This window comes from Rhinoderma darwinii, chromosome 3 (genome assembly GCF_050947455.1).
Source record: "Rhinoderma darwinii isolate aRhiDar2 chromosome 3, aRhiDar2.hap1, whole genome shotgun sequence".
Classification (NCBI taxonomy): domain Eukaryota; kingdom Metazoa; phylum Chordata; class Amphibia; order Anura; family Rhinodermatidae; genus Rhinoderma; species Rhinoderma darwinii.
In genome coordinates this window covers 341,005,380-341,028,053 of record NC_134689.1, presented here as the reverse complement: position 1 = coordinate 341,028,053, position 22,674 = coordinate 341,005,380, and positions in this window count along the sequence as shown.

Below are 22,674 nucleotides of genomic sequence, written 5' to 3'. Positions count from 1 at the left end.
CAGGGGGAGTTCGAGGAAACAGACAGACGTCCGGATGATTCCTTCGCCCCGGCTGGTGGGGACACAGCACCTGCGCAGCCCGGTGAGTCGTTTTCACCTACCTTTTCAATGCCTGTGATTTTTAGGTCCCCGGGGGCGATGGGTGGTTCCCAAGGGGGAGATGGGTTAGGTTCGGGGGGTAGAGGGGATGCGCTAGCTGGAAGTGCCGGGAGTGAGGTTCAGGAGTTGCTGGGTTGCGTCCGGGAGCTTCTTGCGCGCTGTAGGGGGGTCGGCGGGCTCCCCGTCGCCGCTTCCCGCGTGGGCTCCGGCGCCCAGGGGGCCGGCGGTGGCTAGTAGTTCTGGGTTGGGTTCTAGGGAAGGGGGAGTGACGGTGTCGGTGCAGACGGAGAAGGACAAGGAAGTGGACTGGGTGCGCTTGGATGATAAGGCCATAGGGGAGGTGTACGTCTGTTTTGAAGGCGCGTTGGGTGCGCACTTGAAATCGGAGGTTGGAGAAAAAATTTGGAGGGACGAATATGTTGAGATATTCTCGCTACTTCCGCTTGAAACATTTAATTTAGATAAAGGGAAGCGTTTTGAGAGCAAGAAAGAGGATGAGGAGAAGCGGCGGTATCGGTTGATTCCTCAGACATTTGGCAATTTGCTGCAGGCGTTTGCCATATTGGCGAGTGTCATTGGGGAAAAGGCGCCGGAACATTGCTCCGCCCTCTTCGGGTATATGGACGCTATCGGGGAGGCTCATAGGGTTTACGGCGGCCAGACGTGGCTGCAGGATGACGAGCAATTTCGGCAGCGTAAGGCGGTGCGTCCTAATATTAGGTGGGACAACAAGGACATAGGGTTGTGGTTGCGTGTGATGGCGCCGGTTCGTTATGGTCAGTCCTTTCAGGGTGGGGCCGGTGCTGCAGGCCACGCGACAAACCCCGGTCAAAGTGGGGGGGGCGTGTCAGGCAGTAAGCCAGGTTTCTGTTGGCAATTCAATGAGGGCCAATGTAAATATGGGCCTGGTTGTAAGTTCAAGCATAGTTGCTCCTCCTGTGGCGGGACTTCGCATGGGTCCGCCAAATGTTTCCGCAAAGGGAAAGGGAGCAGGGGGCAATAGTCATGGGCCTGACTCCAGTGAGGTGGGAAAGGATGCAACCATACTTAAATAGGTTCCCTGATAGGTCGCGGGCGGCGTTATTGCTTGAAGGTTTTCGTTTCGGTTTTCATATTCCCTCCCTCCCTCATGAGGTCCCCTTTTCATTGCGGAATTTACGTTCGGCTCTGCTGTATCCAAATGTGGTTAGGGACAAGTTGAGCAAGGAAGTGTCGCTAGGTAGGATGGCAGGCCCCTTTGCGGATGTTCCTATTCCTGACTTGGTTGTCTCCCCGCTTGGGGTGGTTCCTAAGAAGGAGAGGAATACGTTTCGGTTGATACATCACCTTTCACACCCACGGGGGTTGTCGGTCAATGATGGTATTGCTCCAGAACTCTGTTCGGTGGTATATACGTCCTTAGACGTGGCGGTGGACTGGGTGCGGCGGTATGGGAGGGGTTCTCTCATGGCAAAAAACGATATTGAGTCTGCTTTCCGGCTCCTCCCGGTGCATCCTGACAGCCAGCGGTTGTTAGGGTGCTATTGGGACGGGGCTTATTTCATAGATAGGTGTCTCCCAATGGGGTGCTCAATTTCTTGTACTTATTTTGAAGCTTTCAGCTCCTTCCTCGAATGGGTAATTTGTGAGGTGGCAGGGGCCTCGTCAGTTATCCATTATCTTGATGATTTTTTCTGTGTTGGGCCCGGGGGTTCCCCGTTGTGCGCTACGTTGCTGAGATCGGTTGAATGGGTGGCGAAGCTGTTTGGGGTCCCGTTGGCCCCCGACAAGATGGAAGGTCCATGCTCATGTATCGTTTTCCTGGGGATCACCATTGATTCCGTTAAAATGGAGTGCCGTCTTCCTGAGGAGAAGCTGGAGTCTTTGCGTGGGGAGGTTTGCCGGGCTCGCCATTTACGTAAAATTCCACTTAGAGAGTTGCAGTCGTTACTGGGCAAGCTTAACTTCGCTTGTCGCATTATGCCCATGGGGCGGGTTTTCTGCAGGCGGTTGGCAGGGGCGACGGCAGGGGCAAGGGCCCCTCATCATTTTGTCCGGCTGACAGGAGAACATAGGGCGGACTTGGGAGTTTGGGCACAGTTTTTGCGGTTGTATAATGGGCGGTCGCTGATCATGTCCCCGGTGGTGAATATTTTAGATTGGGAACTGTTTATGGTGTGCATCGCGGTGGCCCTCGGCTTGGGTTGAGCTGGGGTTGGTAAGGAACCTTGCGCTCCTGGAGTAGTTTCCTATTCTGGTGGCGGTGGAGATTTGGAGTGAGAGGTTCCGGGATAGCAAGGTCCGTTTTCATTGCGACAATATGGGAGTGGTGTTGGCTATTAACAATGTGACGGCTTCCTCCCCCCCGGTAGTGCGGCTTTTACGGCATTTGGTGTTGCGTTGCTTGATGCTGAATGTGTGGATAATTGCGGTGCACGTTCCTGGAGTACAGAATGATATAGTGGATGCTCTTTCTCGCTCACAGTGGGATCGTTTTAGTTTCCTGGCTCCGGAGGTGGACATGGAGGGGACAACTTTCCCGGCGTGGCTATGGGAGTTGCCTTACGAGCTTCAGGACACTTGATTCAATCTGCGTTGTCGCCTGGTACACGGTCGGCTTATGACACAGCGTGGAGAGACTGGGAGGTGTGGCTAGCTGATCTGCCGGCGGTAGTGGGCGAGGAAGGTAGGGTGGTGGCGTTGTTGGGGTTTTTAGGGCAGGCTTCGGTGGCGGGCTTGTCGGTATCCAGGGTAAATCGTTTTGTGGCGGCTTTGGCATTTGGTTTTAAAATCCGGGGGTGCAGGGATGTCACAAAGGATTTTCTGGTGGGCCAGGCCCTGAGGGGATATCGTAGGGGTAGAGTGCGGACTGATGGGCGGCGCCCCATTTCTTTTGCATTGCTTGAGCGTCTGTGGGGAGTATTGGAGGGTGTTTGTTTTTCGCTGTTTGAAGTGGTGTTGTATCGTTCACATGGGTGCTGCGCCGCTTCTTAGTGGTATTGGGGCTGGAGGGGTCCCGGTTCGCACCTCATTCGTTTCGGATAGGGGCAGCGACCGAGGCGGTGGCCTGGGGGTTGGGACCCGATGTAGTCAGGCGCATAGGTAGGTGGGATTCTGGTAGATTCCAGTCATATGTTCGTCCTCAGTTTTTGTAAGGGGAGTGGGGTTGGGTTAGGCGGTGCCTGTGTTATGCGTGCAGTCTTTTAGGGTCGCTCACCTTCCCTCCCCCCCTTTTTCTTGTTCTAGGTTCCGCTCGGCGTCTGGTGTGGATACTCGGCCATTCATATGTGCATTGGGGGGCGGTTAGGGCCGACGTCCGCCCCAGCGGGCGACAGTTGGGGTTCCAGCGGTCTGAGGTCTTAGTCCGCTGGCTCGGGCGCAGAGGTATGGTTTGGAGTTGGGTTCCATCGGTTCGCGTAACTGGATAGGGCCCCTGACATTTTGGTGCTGCATATTGGCGGCAATGATCTGGGGGTGCGCCCGTTTCGTGAGCTCATTAGAGACATTAAATATGACCTTCTACGGCTGTGGGCTGTCTTTCCAGAGGTAGTGGTCGTGTGGTCAGAAATTGTCCCGTTTTGGCGACATGCGCGTTCGGTGCCGCGTATCAACAAGGCGCGTGTTAAGATGAAATGGGCGGGTTTCAGCTTTCGTGGTGAGGCATGGGGGAGTTTTTGTTCGGCACTATGACTTCGAGCATGGTCAGGGGAGATATTGGTTGGGAGATGGGGTTCACCTGAATGCAGTGCGTATTGATCTTTGGGCCCTTAGGATTCAGGAGGGGTGGAGCGGGCTCTGTTGCTGGGTGGGGGCTCGCATACTTGAAGGTTTTCGAAGTATGTTCGTGTGGCGGATTGGGGGTCTTTGGAGTTGGTGGTAAATTGTGTGGGGGGGGGGGGATTCATTGTGGGTATGGTCCCTCCCGAATTATAGAATTGGTCTGGCTCAATTTGGGCTCCTGCTCGGTGGTGTCCCGGGGAGTGGTGGCATTTAAGGACAGCCAACTGCAGTTATAACAGTGCCCCTGAGCTGGTGGGAGACAGCTGGGGACAAAATATGCAGATGGGCAAATGGTTGGGGGCCAGATTTTTGTAGCTCCAAAGTCTTCCTTTCCATGTTCAATTTTATATGCTGATATGGTTATTGTTATTTATGTTTGTTAATAAAATGGCTGCTGTGGCCAAGATTTATCCAAACCAACGTTGTCTGTGTTTTATGGGATGGGTAAAATCTGGTGGGGTATTAGTAGCCATGAAGGAGGGAGGAAAAGTTTAAGATAAGTGGGTCTAGTCTTTAACTGAACGATCTCTACAATCCCAGGGTCAAGGAAAGAATCACATCTTCTGATTGGACCTGTTGCTGTTTTTGGCAAAAACAATATACAAATGAAACACAAATGGAAAAGTAAATGTGGCTGTGAATGCATTCTATTGATGGACAATTTATATTAGGAATTCATCTCATCATTTACCTGTTAATCTGTTTGAGGATAAATGTCAGATGAGTTGCCATGGTTTATAGTTCTGCAGAGTCTAATTTTGCTTTTAGTAATATCCTTTATGAACTTATCGCTTGGATGTTATTGTGAAGGCATAAACAGAACAATTTGTTTGTTTCAGTCAGACTGAAAATGTTCTGCACCCCGTGTAATGTGGATCTTGGCCTCTTGCCATCTTTTAGTTTATAACTTTTTTCCAAGCTGGATTTTCAATTATGGGATCTATCAGGACCTGACCGCTTTTACAACAGCCTCAAAATCCTGGCAACCAGCAAAAAATATATAAAAAAAGGTTGCTATATACTTTAATATACAGTCCAAATGTTTCACTGGCGCCTAAAGTAAGTTCTCTACCCTCCAGAGCGAAAACTGGCATAGTGATGTTGCATCTGTAGTGACGTCTCATCTCATAGCAAAATTATCTAATGACTGGCACAAGACATAACAATGAGACATGGAGGAGACATTAAATATTTTTGACTGTAAGTGTTTAAGACCTTTTTATTATTATTTTTGCAGGTTGGTCCCCGAAATGCACCATATATATTTTCTGATACAGAGCTCCAAATTTCCTTTTTCTAGGCATTATATAATAAGTTTCTGGCTTCCTGCAGACACCACTAGGGACAGCTCACTGCACATAGATTTATACAGCAAAAGCATAACTTAGGCCCTAGTGCAAAATATATAACAGGGCCCGCAACAAAGAATATGCTATTTATAATACTGGTGTTTTTTTTTTTTTTACAGTATGTGGCATTGGGGAGTTTAAGCCGTCTCAGGCAACAGGTCTTGGGTGGGACTGCTACATCAGTATTAACCCATATTTCAGTCCATGTGCCTCAGTGCACCTCAATATGTCACAGTATTTTACTAATAATAATACTGTCGGTAATAAACTTTGCTTTGGAGAATGCCAGAAATTTTTCCCAGTATATTCAGTATTGGTGCAACTTTGATGCCGAATACACAGGTATGCATGAAGGGTAGCAGTGGATTCGGAGCTCTGTATAAGAAAAATAGATCTCCAATACCTATAAAAAATATTATGGTGCAGTATCTGTGTTGCAGTCTGAGGGCATCCCTGATGCTGTGGACCTCGGACAGTTCAACATCTCCCAAACCGTCAGTCCACCCTTGGTGTGAGTCATGAGTCATCACAAATACTGACTTTAGCCAATTAATCCCTTACATTTTTTTTTAGAATGGAACCTAAGTGCTTTAAAAAAAAATGTATACTTGTCTTGTGAGACTAAAATGAAAGTTTTACAAATGTACTATTAGATTTTTTTAATGGATCACTGTTGCATTTGTATTTATCAATTTAGATACAGAGATAAATCAGTCTAGATGGTAATGCATTTGATACAATAGAAATCACTCTAATGCATCTCCTGGATTATGTAGTACCAGAAGTGTACAGTTCCATTAAGGATACATTCATGTATGGGCTCCACAGTGTTATCTTCCATTAGAAGCAGAAAGCTCTGCGATTTTATACACTAGATTTATTTATTATTTTCAAACCAAAAAATCTTAAAAGAAGCAGAAAACATTATTTGGCAAATATTGCTCGAACAGTAGTGAGACAGCTTTCAAACATATTGTTTGTGTTGTTATATATCAACATAACCATTCTTAGGCCACATTCACGACAGTGAAAGCGGCTGTGTGATGGCCATTTTTTTAACGGCCGTCACACTGCCGTTTTGAGAAAAGTGAAGTTCAATGGGCGTGTTTAAATATGTTATTTTTTTAAGGACTGTAAATACAGGCTGTCAAAAAAGAGAACGTTGATTATCGTCCGTTTTCATAGCACGATAGCCCCCATACAAGTCGATTGATCCATTTTTTTTCGGTTCAGAAAGCCATCCGTGTGAAAACGCCTGTGAAAAACTGACAGTTTGATCCGTTTTTAACGGCCATTTTTCCCAGTTGTATGAATATAGCATTACTGTTTTAATGTATATTTCTGCTTGCTTTTCAGTGCATTGCAAAAAAAATAAATAAGTACCTACAAACTAGGGTTAGACTGACCACCAGATTCAAAAGGATCTTTCAGCAGGCCAGGTTCTGACATGACAATCAGGCCAAGCCACAACTGGACCCCTGAGGCAGAAATCTCCATGGAAACCTATCCCACACAGTGGGTCCCATGCTGCTGAGGTTCATTTACAAACCGTCATGGCAATCTGATAAATGGCTGTCCATGATGTAATATATGGGCAGCTTGAGTCCATCAGAGTGGGGTCTGTTCTTACAGAGCAGCTCTCCACTATGCCTCATAAAGCAGGCATATGGACAGAGGTTTTTGGCATACATATGTAATTCTTTGTTAGATATTTCATTATAGTTTGCTTGTTAGTGGCTTAGTGTCCAATATAACCTGTCTCAACGTTGTAGACTGAAATTGAAGCTGCTTAAACTATATCATATAGATAAGTGAGCATTGTTTCCACATTTGCCACCTATCCTATTCTAGCTGAATTCTTAGAAAGTATTTGCTCATTTCTAATCATTAGATAAAAGCAGAGGCTGGATGTGGGAGCTAAAGTAGTAACCAAAACATGGACCACAGTTGGAAAGAAAGGACGAACCAGAATTAAGCCAAGAGATATGTGTCACGATCTGTGGGTATGTGGACCCACTGGGCCATACCGACGTAGCGGTATAGAAGCTGGCCAGACAGGGTACAAAGTCAATGTCTATTGTTCGGATAAAGGTACCTGCGGCAATTCAGACATAGCGATGGTTTAGGCACGGATGGAAATCTGGCAGCAGGCAGACAACAGGTGCGGAGAAACACAGTGTGTGTAGTAGATGACACAACACGACTCCAACTCAGTATAGCACAGGAACACGGTAGCACAGGAAACAGGATACAGGTAGCAGGAACGGGAACACTGGAACTGGAAAACACTCAACAAACCATTTGCAAGAGAGACACGGGTACATACAAACACGCTCAGGCAATGCAGGGAGGGGCAGAGCCCTTCTTATAGTCCAGAGTGAACTGGGAGCAATCAGCTCAGTTTCACACATGTGTGCGCTCTGGCTCCTTAAAGGCAATGTGTTGCCAGAAAAACATGTTTTTTTTTTTTTAATTAAACATTTAGTGTGTGGGTGATTAAACATTGTTCACATTTTTTTTATTTTTTTCACGAGTCAGGAAATATTATAAATTGGATTCAATGTTATAGTATTTACCATTTCTGGTCACTAGATGGAGCCATTCCCAAAAGAATGTGGTAAAGCAACCACATAGCTTTTCTGCTGCAAAATTGGGTAAAAAGCCCTCGCTCTAGTGAGCTCTCAGCATCCCCCCCTCCTTTATCCTGGCTAGTGCCGGGATAAACGAGGGGTTTGAACGGTGTAACCTCCTACACTGTGTGTCGCCATTTTTTGCGCTAACACACAGTGTAGTAGGTTTACATACAGTAGTAAACACACACAAACACGAACATACATTGAAATCTCTTACCTGCTCCTGCCGCCGCGGCTCCCTCCGGCCCGTCCGCTCCGTCTGCTGCCGCTGGTCCAAGTGCACAAGTCCGGAAGCCGCGACCGGAAGTAGTAATATTACTGTCCGGCCGCGACTTCCGGTCCACAGGAAAATGGCGCCGGACGGCGCCAATTTCAAATTGGACTGTGTGGGAGTGGCGCATGCGCAGTTCCCACACAGACGCCGTACACACAAGTGAATGGGACGGGAGCCGTTCGCAGTCCCTATGGGACTGTGGCTGCCGTATTCCATGTCTGTATGTGTCGTTAATCGACACACACAGAAATGGAACAAAAAATGGCAGCCCCCATAGGGAAGAAAAAGTGTAAAAATAAGAAAAAGTAAAACACAAACACACAAATAAATATAAACGTTTTAATAAAGCACTAACATCTTGAACATATGAAAAAAAAATTTGTGATGACACTGTTCCTTTAAGTTTGGACTGAGCTCGCGAGCGCAACCTAGTGGTCACTGCGGAACAGGATAGCCACATATGCAGACATCTCTGGAGGGAAGGGCGTCGACAGGATGGGAGAAGTTCGTGGTCAGCGACCACGGACTTTACAATATGGCAGTAAATAGTAACCAGATGACAATATGATCGAGATGACAGAATCAGAGGATGAACCAGAACTAGGAAATGGAATAAGCTTCACATTGGGTGATCCTAATATCACAAGAACCAAGGCTAAAGATGAAATACTGAAGCTCAGACAATGAAGGTCTGAACAGCAAGGGTTAAAATAATGCACCACTCAATGATTTTATTGTATTGGTTGTCATAGCCTCTGCAACACAAGTGGAGCTGGGAGGCAATACCAGTATTTGAGCATGGGGAAGTGATGTGCCTCTCGATGACATTATCGTTGGTAAGGACATAGCCGTTGGAAGCAGCGTGCTGTCCTTAACAGTCCTGGAATAATGCAAAATAAGCAAACAATGAAGCTTAAAGAGGCTCTGTCACCAGATTTTGCAACCCCTATCTGCTATTGCAGCAGATCGGCGCTGCAATGTAGATTACAGTAACGTTTTTATTTTTAAAAAACGAGCATTTTTGGCCAAGTTATGACCATTTTTGTATTTATGCAAATGAGGCTTGCAAAAGTACAACTGGGCGTGTTGAAAAGTAAAAGTACAACTGGGCGTGTATTATGTGCGTACATCGGGGCATGTTTACTACTTTTACTAGCTGGGTGTTCTGACGAGAAGTATCATCCACTTATCTTCACAACGCCCAGCTTCTGGCAGTGCAGACACAGCGTGTTCTCGAGAGATCACGCTGTGACGTCACTCACAGGTCCTGCATCGTGTCAGACGAGCGAGGACACATCGGCACCAGAGGCTACAGATGATTCTGCAGCAGCATCGGCGTTTGCAGGTAAGTCGATGTAGCTACTTACCTACAAATGCTGATGCTGCTGCAGAATCAACTGTAGCCTCTGGTGCCGACACGATACAGGACCTGTGAGTGACGTCACAGATCTGCACTGCCAGAAGCTGGGCGTTCTGAAGAGAAGTGGATGATACTTCTCATCAGAAAGCCCAGCTAGTAAAAGTAGTAAACACGCCCCGATGTACGCACATAATACACGCCCAGTTGTACTTTTACTTTTCAACATGCCCAGTTGTACTTTTGCAAGCCTCATTTGCATAAATACGAAAATGGTCATAACTTGGCCAAAAATGCTCGTTTTTTTAAAATAAAAACGTTACTGTAATCTACATTGCAGCGCCTATCTGCTGCAATAGCAGATAGGGGTTGCAAAATCTGGTGACAGAGCCTCTTTAAAACTAAACTTTGACATATTATTATGTCAGAAATTCTTTACTATATGAAATTTTACCAAAATAAATGTAACACTAGTACAGTAAATGGTGTCATTGTGATAGGTCATTGTTCTTGAGTCTTCTTACTGAAAACTGGAAAGTTAACTTTCAGATATTTCAAAATTAAAATAAAACTTATTTAAAAGTCTGTTATTACGAGCTTCTAAAAGCTTATTAGCATTTTGAAAAAAATAAAGTTTTTAGTAAAAAGCTTCTGAAAATCCCACAGGGATCGTTACTACACGATACTGTCGCATATGTATTGGAGCGTGCAGTGTAGAAACTTTTTATACACTTTTAGGCTAGGTTCACACACCCTATTTACGGACGTAATTCGGGCGTATTAACCTCGAATTACGTCCGAAAATACGGCTTCAAAGCGCCGGCAAACATCTGCCCATTCATTTGAATGGGTTTTACAATGTACTGTGCTGACGGTCATTTTTTTTACACGCCGCTGTCAAAAGACGGCGCGTAAAAAAGACGCCCGCGTCAAAGAAGTGCATGTCACTTCTTGGGACGTAATTGGAGCAGTTTTCCATTGACTCCATAGAAAAACCTCTCCAATTATGTCCGTAGTGGACGTAGCGAAAAACGCCTGCACTTGCCATTACGTCTGAAATTCAGGAGCTGTTTTCTCCTGAAAACAGCTCTGTAATTTCAGGCGTATCAGACGTGTACGTGTGAACATACCCTAATACATATTGTTGGTCCAAAAACATCAGGTAACAAGCCATTTGAGCGTTAAATAGACGTTTTAATAAAAATATCATGATTGTCCAGTTTGTGTAGCTGGGCAATGAAGCTTACCAGTGCAGGAGAGTTATGTGACAGATGGAGAGCTATCCCTGGTCCTGAAATATCTTCAGGCACCAGATTGTTCATGGCATTTCACTTTACTACAATATAAAGATAAAATGTTCACTCCATAAATTTATACAATCCAATAACAGCTGTGTTCTCAGGTTATTTCCTTTTTTTTAACCTTGAATATAAACATTGTGAACCTTATATTATCATGTTATAGGATCAGCACTGTTCTCAGTGTTTCTGAAGTAGGGTACACACAGATGTCTCACCAATGTAAAGACATTATCTAAACACTTATTAATCCGGCATCCTAAATACTGCTTAAAGTGACCCTCCGGTTCCAGGTCAAAATTATAAATGTGATGGGATAAATAGACTTATATTACCTGGTGCCCTCCAGTTGTACCCCTCTGCCATGGATCCGCCGCTTTGGGGTCCCCTCTGTGTTGTCTCAACATGGCTGCAGCGCTTCTTAGACTTCAGTGGAATTCAGTGAATAAAAATGAATCACACAACTTACATGTAAGTGTGAAAAGTAACAGAACAGTTGAATCTATGGCAGGTTTTGGACATTACAAGTCTATTATTGGAGATCTAAGCAAAATATAAGGAAAACATAATGATTTCCTCTGCATAGACTCCAGACTTTTGACAAAGTTAAAAAAAATTAGGGCTGAATGGAATGTAGAAAGCCAAATGTAAGGTTCCTGCAGTCCCAGGAAAAGCTGCACAATTGGTCCCTGCTGTTATAACCTTTAATGGACCGGAATAAAGTGACATTAATATAAAAGCTTTGAAGCTGCAGTAAGTTTTTATTACTTACTATGAACTTCTGTAGCAGCTTCACTGCTTCCAGCAAACAAACACATTTGTTCTCTGAGCACTGAAACAATAATTATTACTGGGTCTAGTCAAATAAACATATAATAAAACAAGCCTTCTCAAATGAACATTGGGAAGGAGCGAGGCCGGCAGATTTGGACGGCTGTTAATTGAGCGAATGTTCTTTCTTTTTTTCTTATAGGGCATGGTTAATTATTTAATAGCTGCTGCTTAGAAATAAATGGAAATATTGGCTGCTCTTGCTGTTGGCTGGACCCGTGATGTAGAAAATAGCATTGGATGCAGGTGGGCTGTAAGCAGTTACAAGATGAATATGGTGTGTATCAAACGTTTTGTAGAGAGACGGAAAAGCAAGAACAAAAATAGGAGCCAACTGTGACAAAAGACCAATAATTAAATTGAGTAAAACAAAAAATCAACAATGTGGGTAAATTGTATGGACCATAATGTTTTTTCATGCTGAAACCTGCTCCTTTATCACTGTGATCAAATTAAATTAAAGAAGAAAACAGCTGCTGGATCCACAAGACTTCTATAATAGAAGTGGAACAAAAATGGGGCAGAGGTATTAAAACTAACACAAAGAAATAGTGGTACAGTTTCCCATAGACCAGGTTAATGCTTTTATTTTTCAAAAGTCTTCTAAAAACTTAGATGTGGATTATGTTCTGTTGCTATGGGCAAATGAATCACTTCGCCTTTGCATTAGATATGCCAATATGTGGTGCCCAGCTTGTGCCACCATGAAAAGACAGCTCTCCAATTATTATGCTGTGTATCTCAATTTTAAAAACAACCTACATGTGGCCCTAATCTTTGGCCTGGACATTCAACAGGGCTCAGGAGTAAAAGAGTACCATGCGAAATTGAGGCCAAATTTGGCGACTTAGTACATATTGGTTCACAATTACAGGGCTCTGATGTGAAATAATAATAGAAACCCCTGAGAAGTGAACCCATTTTGGAAAATTCACCCCTAAAGGGTTGTAGTGAGCATTTTCACCCACAGGTCTTTTCCATAAATGATTGCGCTGTGGATGGTGCAAAGTAAAAATGACAATTTATCACTAGATATGCCATTTCAGTGGCAAATATGTAGAGTCCAGCTTGTGCCACTGGAGACACACACCCCAAAAATTGTTAAAAGGATTCTCCCGGGTATGGTGATGCCATATATGTGGAAGTAAACTACTGTTGGGGCACAGTGTAGGGATCAGAAGGGTGGGAGCGCCATTTGGATTTTTAAGCATGGATTTTGTTTGGTAGTAGTTTTTTTTTAAGTTTACTTGGTATTTCAGTTTATAATGTGGGGGTACATGAAATCTGGGAAGAGAACTTCAGGGCATAATAAGAGGGTATAATAATGGGGTAAAAATAAACTATAAAATAATCCATAGATGTGTGTTACGCTGTGAAGCAATCATTTCTGCACAGGCCAGTGTCACACTGATAAATTGTTTCGTTCTTATCCGCCTTTTGGTCCACATTCCGCAGCTTTGCAGTTTGGGGAGTTTTGCTGGGAAGTGTTGTCCTGGTATAATACGGGCACCGTCGCTTCCAGCGGATATGTTTGGGCTCTCCCCTTCCTGGTTTCCTGATTTTAGGTCCTTGATAAATCGCTTCTTGAAACAGAAGAAATGTTTCCCTGGGGCCTTCACAACTGCATTTTTTTTTCCTGACTTATTGCAGCTTTAACTTATTTTATTTTTTCATATACGTAGTGGTATGAGGGCTGTTTTATTGAGGGATGAGCTGTAATTATTATTGGTACAATTTTGGGGTGAATGCGACTTTTTGATCACTTTTTATCCTATTTTTTTGGGAGGCAAGGTGACAAAAAAACAGCAACTCTGGCATAGTTTTTGTCTTTACAACATTCACCATGCTTTATAATTTACATGTTAACTTTATTCTGCGGGTCAGTACGATTACAGCGATACCAAATTTATAGCACTTTTTTTATGTTTTACAACTTTTTGCACAATAATATTACTTTTGTAAAAAGAATGTATTTTTTCTGTCCCAATGTTGTGAGATCCATAACATTTTAACTTTTAACTTCAACGGAGCTGTATGAGGGCTTGTTTTTTTGCAAAACGAGCTATAGTTTTTATAGGTACCATTTTTGGACACATGCGACTTTTTGATCACTTTTTGTTTCAATTTTTGGTTGGCAAAGTGACTAAAAACAGCAATTCTGGCATTGTTTTTTAGTTGTTTTTTGGGGTGGCAATAAGCTGCAAACACCTTAAATGCAGCGGTCGCAGTTTGACTGCTGCATTTAAGGGGTTAATGGTGGGGATGGAGCTAAATTCGGTCTCTGCCATTAAAGCAAGGTGTCAGCTGTAACATACAGCTGACACACACGGGGATGATGGTACGGACTCAGCCTCTCAGCACGTGCCATCTATTTTTAGTGTCGATATGACAATTTGTGTCAATCACTGGCTTTCCATGATGGATCCAGACAACAAATGTCGGGAAGCGGTTAAGATCTATTAATTAAATAGAAATTAGTTACTGGGACACCTACTGAAGCATAAAAGTTTGACGCAGAACAAAACAATAAGTGACATCACATCCTTGACGTCTATAGTAAAAACTTGATGACAGCATCTGTTGGCAAAAAAAATCTATGTTTTATTGTTTTATTAACACATCCCAAGAAGTACAGCATCAACGTTTCGACTCGCACAGGAGCCTTTGTCAAGCATACAAAATGTGCAAAAGTGCAAATATATGTAAGGCTATAATGAAACACTTTACCAATCCAAGTTGTCTATTAGCGTAGCTCGCCTACCCAAACATGTGTAACCAATTCCATACGTAGAATCCCATCCCAATGATGGACATGCATCTGTGATGTCTATATCAGCAGGTAACATAACGTTCTAAGCACCAGGATTTAAATATAAATTAAAATAAATTCATTAGAAAAATAATTTTACTTAGACACAGACTGAAGTATAACGGCACTGTATAAATGGTTAAAGCAGAATACGCCAATTTTTGGTGGCACAATTAGATATATTCAAAAAAAGGAGTGACGTCTGTATCAGTCTGAAAATATAAATTATTTATGTCCATTAATTTATCTAGTCATTGCAGCATAAAAAATATATGGAAATCGAAAAGTAGACTTTTCCGCACTTACACATAAGGACCTTGTTTGCAGGTCTGATAATACAATGAAGGAAATAAGTATTTGATCCCTTGCTGATTTTGTAAGTTTGTCCACTGTCAAAGTCATGAACAGTCTAGAATTTTTAGGCTAGGTTAATTTTACCAGTGAGAGATAGATTATATATATAAAAAAAAATAAAAAAAATCACATAGTCAAAATTATATATATTTATTTGCATCGTGCACAGAGAAATAAGTATTTGATCCCCTACCAACCATTAAGAGTTCAGCCTCCTCCAGACCAGTTACACGCTCCAAGTCAACTTGGTGCCTGCATTAAAGACAGCTGTCTTACATGGTCACCTGTATAAAAGACTCCTATCCACAGACTCAATTAATCAGTCTGACGCTAACCTCTACAACATGGGCAAGACCAAAGAGCTTTCTAAGGATGTCAGGGACAAGATCATAGACCTGTACAAGGCTGGAATGGGCTACAAAACCATAAGTAAGACGCTGGGTGAGGAGGAGACAACTGTTGGTGCAATAGTAAGAAAATGGAAGACATACAAAATGACTGTCAATCGACATCGATCTGGGGCTCCATGCAAAATCTCACCTCGTGGGGTATCCTTGATCCTGAGGAAGGTGAGAGCTCAGCCGAAAACTACACGGGGGGAACTTGTTAATGATCTCAAGGCAGCTGGGACCACAGTCACCAAGAAAACCATTGGTAACAAATTACTCCGTAATGGATTAAAATACTGCAGTGCCCGCAAGGTCCCCCTGCTCAAGAAGGCACATGTACAGGCCGTCTGAAGTTTGCAAATGCACATCTGGATGATTCTGAGAGTGATTGGGAGAAGGTGCTGTGGTCAGATGAGACTAAAATTGAGCTCTTTGGCATTAACTCAACTCGCCGTGTTTGGAGGAAGAGAAATGCTGCCTATGACCCAAAGAACACCGTCCCCACTGTCAAGCATGGAGGTGGAAACATTATGTTTTGGGGGTGTTTCTCTGTTAAGGGCACAGGACTACACCACCGCATCAATGGGAGAATGGATGGAGCCATGTACCGTCAAATCCTGAGTGACAACCTCCTTCCCTCCACCAGGACATTAAAAATCGCTCGTGGCTGGGTCTTCCAGCATGACAATCAATATATGTACTACTAGACATATATCCTTATATACCGGGAAGGTATTACCACACCTCTGAAAGTCCAGAGCTAGAAACTAGCCTGATAATTATCAGTAATTAATAATAATATTAATTACCAGTCATTTGATTCCTCTATTGCCGCTGTCTGGAGGATTCCATATCTTGCTTCTCTTCACTTTCAAATAGACACCTAGAAAAAAAAATCAAGAAAGAGGTGTGATAATACATTCCTGGTATATGCTATAGATGTATTGGAAACAGTAAAGAGATTTTAGTGTGCCTAGTTTCTAATGAAACCCCCAAATATTTTAAGGGCCAATTAAACCCTTTCTGTGATACATTCTGAGGAGCCAAATTAGAGATCCAACCTCAAGTCTTCCTATCCAAGAGTATGCACAAACCACCCCATCTTGACTAGAAGCTATAAGTAGGATATAATCTACTCTGATCACAACCCCAAAATTAGTCACAAATCACATCAAAGATCAGATGTCTAGAAGAAATAGCACTCGCCTCCACATCTGTATAAAACAGAAAACCATTCTACAATCTATTCAGTGGACCATTTACAACTCATATATGACATGGGCCTAAATGTGACCTAGAGAGGACACAATATAGCTATTATCAGTCATCATGAAGAATATCACACATTCAACAAAGACCTCACATGCGCCAGGTTAAGACACAAAGTGATATCACTAGTAGCGAAAATAGCTAGATGCTGACTTGCAACTTGTGGCCAAATCACTAGAGAGGCAAAGAAAATTAGACACATCAACTATACTGTGCCACTCATAGTAAAAAAAGAAACATCGTCCACGCAAACCCTAAATCAAAAAGCCACGACAGTCACAATTTTCCAATGACAGCCAAAATGCACCTATGACAGCTACATTGTCCCACCACATCTAAATGGCTCCAATGACAGCCACAAAGTCCTCAGTGCCAGCCACATTTCCGCCACATAACAACCACAAAGTCATCAATGCCCCCTATGCAAATCACCATGCCTTCAATACCTGCTAAGCCAACCAAAATTCCCACATGACAACCGTAGTGCCTGCCGTGCCAGCTACAAGACCTTAAAAAAGGCCACAATGCTTTTCAGGTTAGCCACAATGCACTCACAACACCCACAATGCACCTTATTCCATCTACAATAAGCCATGCCAGCCACAAGGTTCTTATAATAGCCACATTATGCCCCATGTCATTTACATGGTCTCCTAAGTCACTAAAACCCCATGACACCACCATTGATCCCATGACACACGCCATCTACGTTATCTCCACAAAAATGCCTTAATGGCAGCAACCACGCTGTCAGTGGCCACTATGCCAGCCACAAAGTCCCCATGCCAGCTACAGTGTACTTTATCGCAGCAGCAATGCCGGTGATACCCCTTATCCAAGCTACAATGACCACCCAAATGTCCTTTATTCAACACACAATGGCCTCAGTATCTATATGCAAACTACAATTAACCACATGACAGCCACAAAGCTCCCATGTAAGGCACAATGCGCCAATGACAATGACATTGCGCTCAATGACACCAAGGCATTTACAATGCCCAATGCTGGCAATAATGCTCCTATAAGAGTGACTATGCCCTCATGAAACCCACAATGTCATTTATAAGGGACACAATGCCACTATGACAGTCAAATGCCCTCCATGACAGCCACAAAGCCACCAGAAAATCAACAATTATGCGACCACAATGTACTTTATCCATGCAACAATGCTGTCAATGCCCCTTATGCCAGCCCGAAGGCCAAAATGGAAACCACCAAATGTCAATGCTCCTTTGCAAGCCACTATGCCTTTATTAAAGCCACAATGAACTCACTTTCCCCTTTGCTAACCAAGACATGACAGACACAAGTCCCCGTGCCAGCCATAATGACACCTGCAAGCCACAATATCCTCATGACACTCGCAATGTCCCATATCCCAGTCATAATATCCTCAATGTTAGCCACAACTTCCTCCCTGGCAGCCAACCACAAAGCCCCCATTACATCCAATACCACGTGACAGCCATAATGCTTCTAACCAATATCCCATATGGCAGCTAAAATGTCCCCATGACAGATATAAAGTCCAGTGTCCCTTATTCCTTTCACAATGCCCCTTATCCAAACCACATTGCTCTCAATGCCGCCTAAGTTAACTGCAATACAACCATGACAGCCACAATGGCTTCAATAGCCCTATGACAACTACAATGTCCCATGACAGTCATTATGCAAGGAGCCACAATGCCACTATGCGAGCCACAATGTACTTTAGCGCAGACACAGTGCTGCCAATACCTCTTATGCCAGCCCCAATGCCCCCATGATCGTAAATTGTCCTCCATGCCAGCCACTGTGCTCTAAATGCCAGCTAAATTGCCCCCATGAAATCAACAATGTCCCATTTCCCAGTCAAAATGCAGCCATGACATCTGCAAGGTCCACAATGTCCCTTATCCCAGCCACTATGCTCCATGATAATCTAATGCTCTCAATGCCAGCCATTTTGTCCTCAATGCTCCCTAAGACAACATCAATAGAACCAGGACAACTAAAATGCCCCATGACAACCACTATGTCCTCATTGTCCACTTTACCAGACACAATGCTTACCTAAAATCCACAATGCCCCCCCATGACAGCCACTATCCCCAAATTACTCATATTCGAGCCACAATGCCCTAAGTGCCAATTACAAATTTATCGAACAACCAGAAAGCCCTCAATTCTATCTATGCCAGCATCAATGCCACCACAAACGCCACATTGCACTCCATATCAGCCACAATGGCCTGAATGCCTTTTTTGCTGCCTTTTTTGCATACCTCAACGCTCCCATGACAACTACAAAGTCTGTATGTCAACCACAATTCCTCCTATGGCAGCAATGCCCACGTGCCAGCCACAGTGTTCCTCTGGAGCCATTATGCCCACATGTCTGCCACACTGTCCCTGAGCCCAGGCACAATATCTCCATTACAGCCACAATGTTCTCAATTCCCCTTTTGCCAACGAAAATGAAGAAATGGCACAATGCCCTCCATGCCTTTCACAATGCCATTAATAGCCCTATTCCAACTAGATTGCCCCCATTCTATGCACAATGCCCCCAATGCTAGAAGAAATGCCCACAGAACACCCACTATATATCTTATCCAAATAGCCAAATACCAGCCACAATGGCTCCCATTCAAGCAACAATGCACTCATAAGAGCCACTATGCCCCCATGACATCCACAATGTCCCTTATCCCAGCTACAAAAGCTCTATTACAGCCACAAGTCCCACAATGCCAGCCACATTATCCTTAATGCCCCCTTAGCCGTCCCACAATGCCAGCCACATTATCCTTAATGCCCCCTTAGCCATTCGGAATACAACCATGACAACCACAATTCACTTATTGCCTCTTAAGAGAACCATAATGCCCCAAGACAAACAAAATGATTTCATGACAACTACCACTTTCCCAAACACAATGCCCATTTTAATACCACATCTCCAACTAAGTCACAATGCCATCTAATGACAGCAACAATGCCTTCAATGCTAATTACAATTCTGCGAGGACAGTTACAATGTCCACATGACACCGGCTATATGTCTTATCCAAATAGCCAAATACCAGCCAAAATGGCTCCCATTCATGTAACAATGCCCTCATGAGAGCCACTATGCCACATGACATCCAAAATGTCCCTTATCCCAGCCACATTACTCTCCATGCCCTCTTAGCCATTCGGAATACAACCATGGCAACCACAATTCACTTATTGCCTCTTAATAATGCCCCAAGACAAGCAAAATGCTCTCATGACAACTACCACATTCCCAAACACAATGCCCATTTTAATACCACATCTCCAACTAAGTCACAATGCCCTCATTGTTCACTTTACCAGTCACAATCCCAACACAAATATCACAATGCCTCCAAAAAAGTCACAATGTCCTCATGACAGCCACACTATCCCTAATTCCCAGTCACGATGTTACCATAAAAGCCACAATGTCCTCTGACAACAACAATCACGGAATGCATGGTATTACAGCAACAATGTCTTCAATGCTAATTACAATTCCGCGAGGACAGACCCTATGCCCTCAATTCTCCCTATGCCAGCCACAATACCCTCCATACCAGCCAAAAATTTCCCATTGGGGAAGTGGAGATGGTGATGAATGTGTATGTTGGAATGTAAATGCAGTGCACCCATGTGTAGAACACAAAGGCATTTACAATGCCCTTAAATATCTATAGCCAATATATGTACTACTAGACATATATCCTTATATACCGGGGAGGTATTACCACACCTCTGAAAGTCCAGAGCTAGAAACTAGCCTGATAATTATCAGTAATTAATAATAATATTAATTACCAGTCATTTGATTCCTCTATTGCCGCTGTCTGGAGGATTCCATATCTTGCTTCTCTTCACTTTCAAATAGACACCTAGAAAAAAAAATCAAGAAAGAGGTGTGATAATACATTCCTGGTATATGCTATAGATGTATTGGAAACAGTAAAGAGATTTTAGTGTGCCTAGTTTCTAATGAAACCCCCAAATATTTTAAGGGCCAATTAAACCCTTTCTGTGATACATTCTGAGGAGCCAAATTAGAGATCCAACCTCAAGTCTTCCTATCCAAGAGTATGCACAAACCACCCCATCTTGACTAGAAGCTATAAGTAGGATATAATCAACTCTGATCACAACCCCAAAATTAGTCACCAATCACATCAAAGATCAGATGTCTAGAAGAAATAGCACTCTCCTCCACATCTGTATAAAACAGAAAACCATTCTACAATCTATTCAGTGTACCATTTACAACTCATATATGACATGGGCCTAAATGTGACCTAGAGAGGACACAATATAGCTATTATCAGTCATCATGAAGAATATCACACATTCAACAAAGACCTCACATGCGCCAGGTTAAGACACAAAGTGATATCACTAGTAGCGAAAATAGCTAGATGCTGACTTGCAACTTGTGGCCAAATCACTAGAGAGGCAAAGAAAATTAGACACATCAACTATACTGTGCCACTCATAGTAAAAAAAGAAACATCGTCCACAGAAACCCTAAATCAAAAAGCCACGACAGTCACAATTTTCCAATGACATCCAAAATGCACCTATGACAGCTACATTGTCCCACCTCATCTAAATGGCTCCAGTGACAGCCACAAAGTCCTCAGTGCCAGCCACATTTCCGCCACATAACAACCACAAAGTCATCAATGCCCCCCCTATGCAAATCACCATGCCTTCAATACCTGCTAAGCCAACCAAAATTCCCACATGACAACCGTAGTGCCTGCCATGGCACAGCTGGCACAGCTACAAGACCTTAAAAAAAGCCACAATGCTTTTCAGGTTAGCCACAATGCACTCACAACACCTACAATGCACCTTATTCCATCTACAATGCGCCTTGCCAGCCACAAGGTTCTTATAATAGCCACATTATGCCCCATGTCATTTACATGGTCTCCTAAGTCACTAAAACCCCATGACACCCCCATTGATCCCATGACACACGCAATCTACGTTATCTCCACAAAAATGCCTTAATGGCAGCAACCACGCTGGCAGTGGCCACTATGCCAGCCACAAAGTCCACATGCCAGCTACAGTGTACTTTATCCCAGCAGCAATGCCGGTGATACCGCTTATCCAAGCTACAATGACCACCCAAATGTCCTTTATTCAACACACAATGGCCTCAGTATCTATATGCAAACTACAATTAACCACATGACAGCCACAAAGCTCCCATGTAAGGCACAATGCGCCAATGACAATGGCATTGCGCTCAATGACACCAAGGCATTTACAATGCCTAATGCTGGCAATAATGCTCCTATAAGAGTGACTATGCCCTCATGAAACCCACAATGTCATTTATAAGGGACACAATGCCACTATGACAGTCAAATGCCCTCCATGACAGCCACAAAGCCACCAGAAAATCAACAATCATGCTACCACAATGTACTTTATCCATGCAACAATGCTGTCAATGCCCCTTATGCCGGCCCGAAAGCCAAAATGGAAACCACCAAATGTCAATGCTCCTTTGCAAGCCACTATGCCTTTATTAAAGCCACAATGAACTCACTTTCCCCTTTGCTAACCAAGACATGACAGACACAAGTCCCCGTGCCAGCCATAATGACACCTGCAAGCCACAATATCCTCATGACACTCGCTATGTCCCATATCCCAGTCATAATATCCTCAATGTTAGCCACAACTTCCTCCCTGCCAGCCAACCACAAAGCCCCCATTACATCCAATACCACGTGACAGCCATAATGCTTCTAACCAATATCCCATATGGCAGCTAAAATGTCCCCATGACAGATACAAAGTCCAGTGTCCCTTATTCCTTTCACAATGCCCCTTATCCAAACCACATTGCTCTCAATGCCGCCTAAGTTAACTGCAATACAACCATGACAGCCACAATGGCTTCAATAGCCCTATGACAACTACAATTCCCCATGACAGTCATTATGCCAGGAGCCACAATGCCACTATGCGAGCCACAATGTACTTTAGCGCAGACAGTGCTGCCAACGCCTCTTATGCCAGCCCCAATGCCCCCATGATCGTAAATTGTCCTCCATGCCAGCCACTGTGCTCTAAATGCCAGCTAAATTGCCCCCATGAAATCAACAATGTCCCATTTCCCAGTCAAAATGCAGCAATGACATCTGCAAGGTCCACAGTGTCGCTTATCCCAGCCACTATGCTCCATGATAATCTAATGCTCTCAATGCCAGCC